The sequence below is a fragment of the Eschrichtius robustus genome, chromosome 3 (genome assembly GCF_028021215.1).
Source record: "Eschrichtius robustus isolate mEscRob2 chromosome 3, mEscRob2.pri, whole genome shotgun sequence".
Taxonomy (NCBI): domain Eukaryota; kingdom Metazoa; phylum Chordata; class Mammalia; order Artiodactyla; family Eschrichtiidae; genus Eschrichtius; species Eschrichtius robustus.
This window is the reverse complement of record NC_090826.1, coordinates 138,910,748-138,927,019: the sequence shown is the minus strand read 5'-3', so window position 1 is coordinate 138,927,019 and position 16,272 is coordinate 138,910,748.

Below are 16,272 nucleotides of genomic sequence, written 5' to 3'. Positions count from 1 at the left end.
CACCAAGATCAGATTTTTCTGAACTTTATATTCTTTGTTGAGTAATGTAGCTTTGACTCTCAACTTTCTTGGAGAACTTGATCTTAGCCCCAGACTTCAGACTGAATCTCCAACTGTCTTCCCCATCTCCACATAGATACAGAAGTCATCGTTACCTCCAACTCCCAAATTAAGTTTATTGTTTTCCCTCTCCTCAATCCCACAAAGCCAGCTCCTCTTCCTGTCCTGTAGTTCTGTTAATGGCCATTGCAAACACATTTCTGAGAACTAAGAGAATCAAAAGTTTTAAAATGCTATATATTCTTCTCTATGCCTTGCTCCTACCCAATCAGCTATTGTCTCTAAATACCAATAATACATATTTCTTATATCTACTCCCCTTTTGTCCAGGTGCACCACTGCTCTTCTAATTCAGGCTCTCATTTCTCCTGCCCAAATGATTTCAGCAGTCTTCTTAGAGTTCAGCTTGAGTTTTGTCCCTGGCCTGCCAAGATAAGTAAAAATTCCTCACCTCAGTCGTTAAGGCTTTTCTCAATATGACACCAGCCAAGCTTTCTATCTTCCTAAAGTAAGGCAGCACAAAAAAATAGAAAGGGCAAGGATGTGGTGTCAGGAAGATTCCAGCTCAAATCTTGACTCCATCACTTGCCCCTGACCTCAGAAACCTCCATTTTATTGTCCATAAATCATGACTAATTATACCTACCATATAGGGTTGTGTTAAAGATTAGAAATAACATCTGCCAAGAGCCTGGCACATAAAAGAGAGAAATAAAGAGTGGCTATTATTATTTCCCTAACTGGTTGTAATGTTCAAGCCAATTTCGATCTCAGACATGGCCCGTTCATTCCTACTTCTAGACCTTTGTTCCGTAACCTGGATCACGTATCACCCTGGTTTGCAATTTCTGCCACATTCCTTAAGTACGAGCTCAAAAGCTACCTACTGCAGGAAAAATTCCATGACTGCTCATCCTTTGCAGGTACTGAGTGCAGCCCTGAACTCCACAATGCTGTGTACCTCCTTAGGATTGTACCTACTATAGATAGTTCTGCATTTATATTACACACCTTTGTCACATTAGACTATAAAGCTCTTTGTCTCCTTCACAGTGGTTTAAGAGCATAAACTTTGGAGTCACGTAGACCTGGATCAAATCAAATAACTTTGGTCAAGTTACTTAACCTCTTTGTGCTTCAGTTTCCACATCTGTCTAGTAGAGATTACAATTGTACCTACTACTCCATAAGGTTTTGTGAGGGTTAAAAGAAACAACACATGTAAAGGACATAGCATGGTACTTTGTGCACAGAAGGTGCTCAAAAATGTTGGTTATTTTTACTATTTTTTATCAACTGAATATGTGCCTTGCATATGCTAGGCACTCAATATTTGTTGAATTTAATTGAATGTTTGTTGGATTTAATTAAATTTGGGGTGAATAGCTACATGTTTTCTCTCCTGAGAATGTAATATTTGACATTGATCTCTAGACATAACAAATCGAGAAATAGAGAGATACAGCTATGGTGGTGTCATTCGCTATTTGAGGTTAATTGAATGAAATTATGTGTCAGGATTGGCTAAAGACATTTCTATTGAAATGTCAAGCCTAGGTGTCAAATCTGATCTGTAATCTTGTCCACCACCTTTTCAATAATAAATTCAACCATTCAGACTGCAAATTTCCCTTCAATTCTAACAAACTATGCAGACACCAAATTTAAGGATGGGTTTTCTGCTTACTTTCTTTTTCTAGATTCAGTCTTTTGGCTTAGTTTTGAATTTTCTAGGGCATTTGGTGTTCTGATGTGCAGAACTATAAAAAAACTAAAATTTATCAGTAGGAACTTTCTTTGACAAGAAAACAGAGACAGTCGTTTATCTTCATATATATAAATATTTGTGTATGTGTGAGTGTGTATGCCTGAGCACACAAGCCAAGGTAATATTGGTCAGAGAAGTCATTTGACAGCAAATCCAGAGAGTGAAAGGAGAATAGGGATATCTATAAAGGCAGCATTTAACCATATTTGACTGTTATTAACAAGAATATTAAGTTGCAATTTTTAATTTCATCATTCCTTTTTCAATTGATATATAATTGACATACAACTTTATATTGGTTTCAGGTGTACAACATAATGATTTGATATTTGTATATATTGCAGAATGATATCACAATAAATCTAGTTAACATCCATCACCACACATAGTACCAGAATTTTTTTTCTTGTGATGAGAACTTTTAAGATTTACTCTCTCAGCAACTTTCAAATATGAAATACAGTATCACTGACTGTAGTCACCGTGCTGTACATTACAACTCCATGACTTATTTATTTTATAACTGGAAGCTTGTACCTTTTGATTTCCTTCACCCATTTCTTCTGCCCCCACTTCCCCACCTCTGGCATCCACCAATATGTTCTCTGTATCTATGAGTTTGGTTTTTCTTTTCTTTTTGTTTTTGTTTTTAGATTCCACATGTGAGATTGTACGGTATTTGTCTTTCTCAGTCTGAGTTATTTCACTTAGCACAATGCCTTCATAGTCCATCCATGTTGTCACAAATGGCAAGATTTCATTTTTTTTATGGCTGAATAATAGAATATTGTGGCATATATATATATTTTATATATATCTCACATTTTCTTTAGCCATTCATCTGTTGATAAGCACTTAGTTTGTTTCCATATCTTGACTATTATAAATAATGCTGTGATGAACGTGGGGGTGAATATATCTTTACAAGTTAAGTGTTTTCATTTTATTCAAATGAATACCCAGAAGTGGAATTGCTGGATCATATGGCAATTCTATTTTTAACTTTTTGAGGAACTTCCATACTGTTTTCCGTAGTAGTGGCTGCGCTAAATTTACATATCCACCAACAATGTACAAGGGTTCCCTTTGCTCCATGTCCTCATCAGCACTTGTTATCTCTTGTCTCTTTGATAATAGCCATTGTAACAAGTGTGAGGTGACATCTCCCTGTGGTTTTGATTTGCATTTCCCTGCTGATTAGCCATGTAGAGCATCTTTTCATGTACCTGTTGTCCATCTGCATGTCTTCTTTGGAAGAATGTTAAATTACAGTTTTTGAGTGAAGCCCTAAGGCAAACTGATAGCAGCAACCAGAGTAAGTTATGGGATGGGACTCCAAGAAGCACATTTTCAAAGGAGTCATATGAGACCAGTTATGTGATTCTTCACATAACTTCACCAAAGATCCTTCAACCTGGTGACTGATATGAAAGAATTGAGAGAGTGTAGATTCAGAGGATTTGAGGGGAAGACTTTTGAGGAGAGAACAGGCAGTGGGAATGCAGAGGTAGCTTCTTCCTTACCTCAAGCTAGTGAGAGAGGGGCTTTGAGGAGAGCTACATATGTGCTTCAGAATTTGGATGCTGGAGTAGTCTGAGACTGGAATTGGGCCTGGAAAAAGTACAGCAGCTTCTGTTCTGAGTATCTGATGGTACTCGTGAAATTAAGTATTCCTTGCTCTAAAAGGGGAGCCAGAGATTAGTGAATCCCAGGAACTAGCTGTGGGACCCATGTCAATAGTATTCTACTCTTCGACTTAAGGTGGGAAGATATATAACATTTGCTTATACATACATAAAATATCTCTACAGAGGTACAGAAGAGACTGTCAATATGGAAGGAAACTAACAACAGGGAGTAAGAGGGAGACATCAGTTGTAGTCTCTTATACTTTTAAAATTTCGAACTTTTTTTTAAAGAAAATGTTCGTGGTTTTATTGTATCATGAGGCATTGAAACGTCTGAACAAATCAATATCTGGGTGGTGAGGCAGCTGCTTTCTCCTTCACTTCTTTGGGTTACTAGAGCAACTTGTCAGTAAAAAATGTGACTATACAAACCATTCAAAAAAATAAATATTTTAAAATGAAGAATAGGTATTTTCCTTTTTAAAAAAAAGAAATTAAAATTGAAGGAATCCTCCCAAGAGGGTGGCCTGAAGGAGTGAGTGAAATCCAGAGAAAGAAGAGTATTTGGCTGGGAACCAAAGATGAGGGGACCTTGGGAGTGGCCTGCTGAAGGGGAGGCAAGACGCACATCCAGGGAGTTGTAGCTATGGCAGCCAGGCAGGAGATCCTTTAAAGAAGCCAGGGAAATACCCCAAGAGAAAGAATTGGCTTTAAACATCCACCTTACAACAGTAGCAGTCAGGTGAGAATGTTCTTATAAGCCTCACAGCTCCTGCCCGCCTCCCCAACTTCCTGCCTTCCACCCCGGGTAGGGCAGCAAACATGAGGAAATGGAGATAGTCCAGACAGAAGAAGAAAAGCACCTTGCTCCCTCCTGGAAGGAGACAGCAAAAATGCAGGAAGCCCTAGATAGGAGGGGATAGAAGTCACACCTTTGGGTAAAGATAGAAATGTTGATTCATATATTGGGCTGGACATTTTATTACTGAACTAACACTGTTTGTCAGCTAACGTGAGTTCAGACTTTTTATTAACTAAAATTGATCAGAAAAGTCATGGGAACTTCTTGAGTTTTATCCAGGAGTAAGAGAAGGATTTCCCTCACAGAACAGATATAGAAGGACAGCGGAAGAATAAAGTAAAGTTGTTTTTATTATCACACCCCTGAGTCTTGCTTATTCAGCATGCAGTTACATGACCTTTACCATAAGTAGAGATAGATCCTGAGAGAACCTGAGCCAGCAAAGAGTGACAGTGGAGTTAGAAAAGCAGAAAATCAGTCATAGGTGCATTAGTAACATTCCACAGGCAACAGGCAAGAATGGAATGATCAACAGTGGGGAAAGAAAGAGAAGAGGGAGAAGAAGCAAGAAGACATAACAGAAGAAGCAATAGCAGACATAATCCACCTTTGGAAAAAGGAGTTAAAGAAAAAATTAAAGATTAGTAGCAACAGTCCAGAAAAGTTCAGTGATTTAAAAAAAATACTAAAAACCAATTTTTAAAAGAGGCAACCATTTGCAACAAACTTGAGGGCATTATGCTAAGTGAAATAAGTCAAACAGAGGAAGACAAATACTGTATGTTCACAATAGATACATGTATCAAATAATTATATTGTACACCTAAAACTAATACAATGTTATATGTCAATTATATCTCAATAAAAAATAATTTAAAAAATTTTCTAAATGGCAAGATGCTCTACATCACCAGCAATCAGGGAAAGACAAAATAAAACCATAATAAGAACTGTCTCACACCCACCAGATTGGCAAAAAATTTAAAAGTCTGATAATACCACATGTTGGCAAAGATGTGAAGCAATGGGAATTTTTATTCACTTCTGATAGCTATGTAAGTTGGCTCAATGATTTGGGAGAACGCTTTGGAAATAGGCAGTAAAGTTGAGGATGTGCCTATGACCCGACAAGTTCACTGAAAGTGGTCCACATTCTCAAACTCGTTGTTATTGAACCACAGTAAGATAAAGAGCTTGTGTAAGGATGTAAATCAACTACATCAGTAAGCACACTACCTAGGTGAGCTGACTTTTTTTTTTTGAGATAAAACTTTCTTGATGAAAGAAATGGTACAATGGGACTTCCCTGGTGGCGCAGTGGATAAGACTCCGCACTCTCAATGCAGGGGACCCGGGTTCGACCCCTGATCAGGGAACTGGATCCCACATGCATGCCGCAACTAAGACCTGGTGCAAACAAATAAGTAAATAAAAAGAAATGATACATTGATTTATATTCTGATACAAGCTCCTTATCTCACCTCAGACTTGTATTAAATAATTAACTTCTGTAAGAAACCCAAGTACAAGAGATTTCATGAAAGCATTGTTTATAATCTGAAAAAATAGGAAATAATAGGTCCGTCAGCAGGAGATTGGGTAAGTAAGCTGGGGAATACTCATACAATAAAATACTAAGCAACAATGAAAATAAATTAAAGGCTAAATCTCACAAACACAGTTTTTAAAAAGCAAATTGCAAAGGGATATATACATAATACCACTTCCATGAAGCTTAAAAACATGTGCAATATTGGTATAGCTTACTCAGGAATACAAACAAATGTAGCAAAATATTTTTAAGCATCAAGGAATAAAAAAAACTGAATTTGGAAATGCGATTACCTCTGAAGGAGCAGAAGGGGAATCAATACGTGGTAGGGGTGACCGCAAGAAGCTTCAACTTCCTGTGTTGATACTGTTTTTATTTCTCAAGCTGGGTGTGGCTATACAGATGTTTGTATTATTATTTTTCATAGCGCTTTTATATCCAAAATATTAAATAATATATGTTAAACATAAAAACAAACAATTTAAAAATCTATGTGGGGAATGGGAGGAAGAACAGCAAGGTGGAAGAGTAAAAGAGCACAAGAATGTAATTTCACCCAGTAGAAATGGTATCCTACAAAGCTGGGGCTCAAGAAACTTCAACTTTGCAACACTGGACAGAAAAGTACAGTCATTCTTTTCATCAGAGTTTAAGCCAAGAAAAAGCAGCAGTAACTTCCTTGGGCGTAAATAAGCTGCAGTTCAAGTAAGGAGCAAACGTCACCTAGGGGATGCTAGTGTAGAATCAACTTGACTGGTCTCCTGATTCAAAGCTGCTGTCCCATACCAGCAAAGAGAGGTCATCCTATCACCTCAGCCCAGCCCCTCCTCTACCTACATTCCTATGAGAGGAAGATGTGTCAGTGAAAAAGCAGTACAGCTGGTTCTAACTGCAAAGAATCTCAAAGATAATGTTAACATTGCCCACACTTTGATTAGCTCAGACAAAAATTAAATTGTCTTCTCTGGCATTTATTAATTGCACTCTTATTACATCTTTTTTTTTTTTTTTTTTTGGTCAAAAATTTCCTAGGCCTAAAGGTCACATGAAAAGTTTTTAGTTTCGCTTTAGACTTACTTTATGTGACTTTAAAAAAAATCAAGATACTAAAACTGGAAAAACTAGAAATTTGATTTTTAAGTATACATTTCTCTAATAATAGAACACCTATTTTAAGTCAAGAAATGAAAAGAATGGTCAATAAGTGGATCTACTTGAAAAGTAGAGAATCAAGTATTAGTGACTTTAAATAAATAGAAAATATATTTCAGAAGCTTAACAACGTTAATATTGCAGATAGTATTTTCCAAAGATGGCTGTACCAATATATTTCATCCTACATGCTTTTCTTAAAATGGGATGTTGACATCCCTCTCTTGAGAGGTGGGGTCTGTGTACCCTCTTCTTGAGCTTAGATGGACTTTTGTAACTGCCTCTACCAACAGAATGCAGCAGAAGTGATGCAGTGTGATTTCAGAGGTTAGGTCATAAAAAGCAATATCACTTCTGCTTGGTGCTCTATCTCTAGGGACACGTGCCTTGGGAATCCTTGTCTGACATGCAAAAAGAGTCCACTTGAAGCTGCCATGCTGGAAGACCACATAGAGATAGAGATGCCCAAGGAGCCCCAGGTATTCCTGCTCCCAATTGTTTAATAATCTTTCCAGCATTAACCACCAGACACATGAAAAAGTGATGGTTCCAGATGATTCCAGTCCTGATCTGTATTCATCAGGGTCTAATAGAACCAATGGGATGTGTAAACATGTATATATAATAAGAATAAAATAGTTAATAAAATGTTATCTATAAATGTATGTGTATTTTCTGTATGTGTTATACACGCACACACACAGATATATATATGTATAGCGAGAGAGAGAGAGCGAGGGATTTATTTTAAGAAACTAGCTCACACAGCTGTGGAGCCTGGCAAGTCCAACGTCTGAGAGTAGGCCAGCAGGCTGGAGCCCCAGGGAAGAATTGAAGTTGCAGCTTCAGCTCAGAGGTAGTCTGCTGGCAGAATTCCCTCTTCTTTGTGGGACCTCAGTCTGTTTTCTCTTAAGACCTTCAGCTGATTGGATGAGGCTCATCCATACCATGGAGGGTGATCTGCTTTACTCAGAATCTATTGATTTGATGTGAATCTTATCTAAGAAGTACCTTCATAGCAATATCTAGACTGGTGTTTGACGAAATATCTGGGTACTGTGGCCAAACCAAGTTGGCACATAAAATTAACCATCACACCAGGCTTTAAGCCACCCTGGCTAACATCACTGGAGCAGAGACAAGTCCTGCCCAAACTGTACAATTGTGAGTAAAATATGGTTATTTAAGCTACTAAATTTCAAGGATAATTTGTTGTGCAGCATTAATAATGGGACATTAAATTTGTAAACTGTGGTTAGTCTACTTGTATATGCATTTGCTACATCATTCACTTTTATTTTCACATTTGTTTTAGGCAAAAGTGATACTAAAACTTTATAATGTCCAGTAAGGTTTGGCGCCAATCAGAATGGAGCAGGCTCAGAGGCTCCCCTTTTGGGCTGGGGATAAACTCCTTAGTCGTTAGGTCTTGGGAATCAGTTTGCTGAGGGACAGCAGTTATTCAGCAGCTAGTGTAGAACTATTTTAATGTTTAAACAGCTAAACCAGTACAGACTAGTTAGACATCAGCTAAGAATTACGCACAATTATTGCAGTGTTTGCAGTGGGATTTAGCCCATTTGTTTAATCATCCCAATAGCCCTAGGAGAAATACATGGTAAGAATTTGCCTTTGGTAAGAATGCACTGCACCACCTCAGCAGAATCTATTTTTCACTGGACAAACCTGTAGGTATAACTCTAAGTATTATGTTTCTCATGATGGATGCCACTGAGTCCTGAGACCATGACTCAGCTCAGAGGAACTGCCCTGGGATTTCGAGATTCTGTGAGAGGACACACAATGAGGCCCATTGCTGATCAGAAATACATAATGTAAGAATACACCTTAAAGTTCTCTGAAAATTCAGCCATTCAAGTCACAGATAGAATCCATCAATAAGGCAGCAGTGTTTGTCTACCTCAGTGAAAAGAGGACTTAGGATTTGAGCTCACCCATGGCTCAGAATCTCGCTCTTCTTTTTTTTAAAAATAAATTTATTTATTTTATTTTTGGCTGCGTTGGGTCTTCATTGCTGTGTATGGGCTTTCTCTCATTGTGGCCAGCAGGGGCTACTCTTCGCTGCGGTGTGCAGGCTTCTCATTGTGGTGGCTTCTCTTGTTGCAGAACACAGGTTCTAGGCGCACGGGCTTCAGTAGTTGTGGCTCCTGGGCTCTAGAGGGCAGGCTCGGTAGTTGTGGCGCATGGGCTTAGTTGCTCCATGGCATGTGGGATCTTCCCAGACCAGGGATCGAACCCGTGTCCCCTGCAATGACAGGCAGATTCTTAACGGCTGTGCCACCAGGGAAGTCCCTCTCACTCTTCTTAAATGTGAGAAGTTACTGGACCATTGCAGAAAGCCATAGCTCGGAAGAAAAGAAATCCTCATTAAACAGGGTCTAGCAAAATGAAAACAGAGACCTTCACTTCACTCAATTTACTTACAACCTCTTGTTGAGTAAATATTAAAACATTATTTTTGCCTTATTGCTAGGTAAAAGATTTAACCCTGTCGGAGAAGGTGAGACATCACTCTTAAGAAAGAGATCAGAGAGGTTTTCAATGTATGTTGTAGCTAAATGAGTTTAGCAGCAAACAACCCAAATAGGCACAAACTAACTTTTGGATGGTCTGGAAATTTATTTTTTAACTTTAAAAAAGATCTTAACGGGAATTCCCTGGCGGTCCAGTGGACAGGACTCAATGTTCTCATTGCAGGGACCTGGGTTCCATCCCTGGTTGGGGAACTAAGAGCCCACAAGCCTTGCAGCACAGCCAAAAAAAAAAAAAAAGATCTTAACATCCCCACTCCAAATAATCTATAGACACAATTAACATTGAGTTTGCACAAACCAGTTGCTGAGAATGAAATTCTTGTGATAAAATACCTCAGGATTCATAAGGACTTGAAATTGTCATATTCGAATAACAGGGTATTGTTGGTTCAAATCATATCTGATTCCAAACTCTCTACTCACACCCACTTGCCCTATGATTCTTTTTTTTTTTTAATAAATTTATTTATTTTATTTATTTACTTTTGGCTGCAGTGGGTCTTCACTGCTGCTTGCGGGCTTTCTCTAGTTGCAGCAAGCATGGGCCACTCTTCGTTGTGGTGTGCGGGCTTCTCATTGCGGTGGCCTCTCTTGGTGCGGAGCACGGGCTCTAGGCACGCGGGTTTCCGTAGTTGTGGCATGTGGCCTCAGTAGTTGTGGCTCGCAGGCTCCAGAGCGCAGGCTCAGCAGCTGTGGCGCACGGGCCCAGCTGCTCCGCGGCATGCGGGATTTTCCCGGGCCAGGGCTCGAACCCACGTCCCCTGCATTGGCAGGCAGGCTCTCAATCACTGTGCCACCAGGGAAGCCCAATGCCCTATGATTCTTAAACAAGGAATTTAACCTGGATGGACCTAGCGTTAGCAGGGATTCTGGTTTTAGGGTGTGTTTCTATTTTTGTGGTGTGGGATATGACTCAAAGATGTGATGGAACTGTAGGGCAAACAGTTAAAATCAGTGGTAGGACCTACACTTTCTCCCATCCTATTTTTGAGTTATTGGTTCATAGTGGTTGGTAAAGGTAGCTAGGAGTTAGGAAGCTGTAATGTGTGAAGTTGACATGAAAAGGACAAACATGCCCTTCACAAAGGGCATGCCCTTCTTTGCAATCACAGGAAAATGTAGACCTGTTTAACATAGTGCTATGCATTTAGCTCTAATAATTAATAAAAACTCATTGAATGGATGGATGGATGAATTCATTCCATCAGTGAAGTAGACTGGGAGAACTAGCTGGAAGTCTAAGGAGGGACAAAATCCATTTCTTAAATATCTGGTTGTTCAGATCAAAGGAGCTTTGGGGAGATTGAATTATCTGGAAAATTGCTTCAAATCCACATTTTACCTTTGATAGATAATCCCTCTCTTAAGATGAGTACTGAAGTTCTCTTGGAATAGAGCCAGGCAATGACGTTAGATAGTTTCTTCCTTCCTCTATTTCTGGTAAGGTCAAAAGCAAACCAGGATTTAGCACAAACCTGAGGCTGACATTTTTTTTTTTTAATATGGAGGATTAGAATCATAGATTCATTCATTGTAGCAATTGTGAGACATTAGAAACAATGGGTACATCTCAAAAACATTGTTTAATAAAAGCATTGTTGGGTGTGAAATAGCAACTTGCTTAAACAGATGTCTACACTCTGACGTTTATGTAAATTAAAAAAATGATTCTATACTTACTCTGTGGGTACATGTATATATACAAGTATACAACAGTACATAAAAATGATAAACTCTGGTGTTGGGGAGCAGATCTGGATCAGGGTGAGGCTGACTTTTGATCATTTTATCTCTATGATTTACTTCTATCTTCCTAGTTTTCCTCAACAAGATTTATGAATGAGACAACCAATATATTTAAATCTAAGTACTAAGCCTTTCCCATTTTCCCCAAATTAAGTTTTATACTTGTTAAGAACAAGAGTACTTCTGAAATGTGTGATTTTGAAAAGTTTCTAAGCTTTAAAAATTGTATTTTCCTGTATTTAATCTCCAAGAATCTTCAAAGATTGGTCTCTTTTAATGTTGAGTACCTTCTTTTTGGTATTTTACCTACTGGCATTGCTTGTAAATAGCTTAGCTAACAGACATGGTAATCCCTTTACTGTACAAAGGCAAACCCTGTTTCTTAGAACACTCTTAAAGAGAAAAACATCACTCTTTAGAGCATCTCTCGGTTTCAGTGCTGATTTATGGACTAATTATACAAATGAAATGTGTGATGAAACATCTTATAGCAAGACGGGTGTAATTAAAAAAAACCCTGAAGAATATAAGTCAGAATGAGGTTATATGTAACCAAACCAGGTTATGTTTTGCAAGGGGTAAACCATCCTATGTACAGGCGGTGGAAAATTTTAAACTCTTGACAGGACATTTTCTGTGGCCATTCCAAAAATAGAAAAAGGCAGCTGGGAAGAAGACCCACAGGTTTTAATGAGGCTTATCAGCCACTAAAAACACTCCTGGAATCCCAGGATTGAGTGCTCCCCACCTGTTGAACAAGAAATGAGAACATGTGAGCATTTGGTTACAAATCCTAGTGCATGAACAGAAGGTCCACATAATATTATAAGGGGGCAAAAGCAGCTGGAACTGTCCGACAGAAAAACTGACAGGAAGAAATGAGAGTGATGGTGAAGAGGTAGCTGGTTTTGGAAATATAAGTGATTGCATATATCAAGAATGAATTGAAAAATTTGTGCAAAGCAAACATATAAACTGATGTAACATATGTCGACAATTATTTTACATATATAAGTGGTTCTGGTATAACTAATACATATGTATTTTACATAACTAATATATGTATTTATATAGTGTACACTATATAATTAACTCTTGTATAAACTCTAATAACCTCTGTTATTCACAGACATTGTCTTGTTTAATTCTCATGAAAACCTGAGCTGTATTAGCATCATAGGGATGAGGAAAGGTGAAGTGGCTTGCTCTCAGTCACAGGTTGGAGGGTGGTAGAGCTGGCACTGGAAACTCCACCTTCTGAATCCAGAACATATTCTTCTACTACACAGTGTGGTTGCTCAAAGCAGTTAGATGTGGGAATTCCCTGGAGGTCCAGTGGTTAGGACTCAGCACTTCCACTGCAGGGGGTACGGGTTCGATCCCTGGTGGGGGAACTAAGATCTGTGGTGCAGCCAGAAAAAAAAAAAAAAAAAAAGCAGTTAGATGCTCTTTCAAAAGAACACTGGGATGTGGATTTCTGAATAAAAAGAATATGAGTGACTAAGTGAGAAATAGTTGGATTTTGCTGAATTCATGATCCCTCTCTTCCCCCGAGCTCTCTAGTCACCTTTTGTTTTTTTTTTTTAACTGAAGTATAGTTCTAGTCACCTTTTAACCAGCACACACCGGTGATAAAGGAAATGTATATCTCTGGATGTTCATATGCAGCTCTCTGCCCTTGACCTCTGGTCAATAACTTTAACCCCGAGTTCAGGCCAAAATGAAGGAGCAATTTATTAGTTCTCCATTTTGAAATGTAGTTAGAGTTTACATGCAGTTAATATTATAAAACTTTGCATTTGTCCTGTGAACAGTTTACTTTTAGCACAAATATTTGCTATTAGTCGAATATAAACAATTTATATTTGTGATTCTTGTCAGAAGTAATAATATGAAAATTACTGAAAATTTTCAGTAATATGAAAATTACTGAAAGCACTGAAAATTTTGTGTTCATGAGGCAGACTATAAAAGATTTATAGTAATATGTAGTAATAGTAATTTATAGTAATAAATAATATAAATATTAATAAATAATAAATAGTAATTTATAGTAATAAGTAGTAATATGAAAATTACTGATAGTAATAGTAATAAATAATATAAATAAATAATAGTAATAAATAATATAGTAATATTACTATATTACTGAAAGCACTGAAAATTTTGTGTTCGTGAGGCAGACTATAAAAGATTTATAGGCGCTTGGATATTAGGACAAAGGGGAAAAGTGAGTAACATTTTTTTTTTTTTTAAATTTCATTTATTTATTTATTTATTTATGGCTGTGTTGGGTCTTTGTTTCTGTGCGAGGGCTTTCTCTAGTTGCGGCAAGCGGGGGCCACTCTTCATCGCGGTGCGCGGGCCTCTCACTATCGCGGCCTCTCTTGTTGCGGAGCACAGGCTCCAGACGCGCAGGCTCAGTAACTGTGGCTCACGGGCCTAGTTGCTCCGCGGCATGTGGGATCTTCCCAGACCAGGGCTCGAACCCGTGTCCCCTGCATTGGCAGGCAGATTCTCAACCACTGCGCCACCAGGGAAGCCCCAGTAACATTCTTGAGAAAGGACAAAAACCAAAAAACACCCCCTCCTCCCATAATATGTTCCCATAGAGATTACAGAATTTTCAGGGACAATTCTGAGTTGAGTGGGAATAGAAAGCATAGAATAATTCCTAGACCTCTCCTGTTCATGCCTCACCCTACTAAAAATAACGTATGACACACACACGTACACAAAATAACCATTAGGACATTGGATATTAACTGACATAATTTCACGATGGTTCTGTATTAGATACCGAAAATGGGTTTTACTAAATAACCTTGACCTAATGTGGATACTCTTGAATCTGGGAGAATTTATTTTTAAATCACCTCTTAAATTCCTCCCACAAAAAGCAACCATGACCTTCAACAAAAGCATTTTCATTGAATTGTTTACAGAAGATAATATCAGTTTTAAAAATACATTTAATACAAACTTACACCAATAAATGTCTTTTGGTATCTGGAAAGCTGACCTAGTGATAGTAACAGAAATGTAGATTAGATTCCTGAAATAAATTTCTGGTTCCATCAGCGACTCCTTGTGCATTCTTAAGCAAGTTATTTAATCTCTTAGTATCTTAGTCTCTCCACCTATAAAATGGGGGTAATAATATTTGCTATTAGATAACGTCAACAACGCACTTGGAGAACTCAGATGAAAGGTGCCAGAAGTATTTTGTTGTCTGAGGCATGACCTCATACTGTCTGAAAAAATGGACTTTACCAGGGTTGCTGATTATTCCAGCACCTTATTTCCAAACTTTTCTTGTTCAATTGTCTTTTGGCTTTATTCATTTCTATTTATACTCTTTATGTATTTTAACTTCATTGTTCTGTTTGTGTTGTTTTGAGGAGAGTCGATGCTTTGAGGAAACCATGATTTAATTTGTCTTATGTTTGGTTTGTTCATTTATTTAAACTCATATGCTTATGTCTAAGATTTGAAACAAATGAAAAGTCACTTAAACAACCTTCTAATTATAGGAGACAGCTATAGCTATGAGAGTGATATTAGCCTTATCTATCCATCCCTCTTATTTGCATTATTTATATCTTATTTCATAATAAAAGTTAATTTTTAGCATGCACAGATGCATATTCCTCCCTGCACACTCTGTGAAAGATTTAAGGCAGATGTTGAGACTGTAAATTTTGATGTTTGTGTCCCTTTTCTAGAGGAATGAGATAACATGCTATAAGGGCAAAAGATTAGTTACTTAGAACTAAATCTGAGCTAAATCTATAGTCCAATCAGCTAACACACACTGATCTCAAGACAAATGTTAAGGGTAAAAGGGCTACTTCAGTAATAACCCACATGACTCAAAGAGCAGAGCTGCTGATTCAATAACAGTAAAAACTTAGAGGTGAAGTCAGAAGTAGGAGGTTGGCTACATTTCCTGAACATGAAAGTACTTCATTCTCTGTGTCTGTCAACCTGCTTATCCAAGGCTAATAAAAATATTTCAGAGAAGCAAACCTTTGGTCTTTGGAACCTACCAGTTAACAACAGAAAATCTAATCCTTTGGGACTATTTCCAAAGGGAAAGATTTTACTGGAATTTGCCCACTAAGATGTTGTATTTCAAGTGGCAAGTATTACATCACTCAAACCCAGCTTGAGTCATCTGTTGAACAATGGACAAATTATTGGCTACAAGAGATAAAGACTCTTTCAGAGGCAACATCAAACAAATACTTTGGGCTTTACAGTATTTTCAGATATTATAACCTTTGCCAATTTTATAGAGTCAGCATTGACAGAGATTTAATTCAACCTACCTCTAGTTCAACCTACATTCAAATTTTGGAAATCAGAACCACAGTAGGCCTTTGTTGTTAGAAAGATATTCTTCCTAATAGAGTTTCAAATGTTTTTACCAGGTTTTATCTCTATAGAGAAGCATAAATTTCATCAGAAAATGAAGTGATCTTATAGGTCGTTCACTATGTTTCCTTAACTTACATCCATCATATGTTATGGTTTATAAGATATGGTTTAATATCATTTTCACTTCTTAAGAAGTAGATATTATTATAGGATAGAATGTAGCATGATGGTAAAAAATGTAGGCTCTGGAGCAGACAATCTGTGTTCAAATTCTATCTCCACCGGTTACTAACAGTGTAGCTTTGTATCTTTGTTTCCTTATCTATAACAGTCATATAGTAGCAGTATTTACTTCAAAGGATTATGAAAATTAAATGAGATACTACTATATGTACGGTGCCTATCGTAAGTATGTGCTTGGCACATATTTAGTGCTCAATAAACATTAGCTATTATTCATTCCATTTATAGACTACACTAAGCTTAGAGTGTGACACAGGTGGGGGTCTCTGAGAAGCAGACTATGAAACAAAATTTAGTGTGCTGGATGTTTACTAGGGAATGCGCTGGGTGTGAGCATCTGTGGAAGGGAGGAGAAGGAAGCAGGATGTCACACTATGATACAGGTG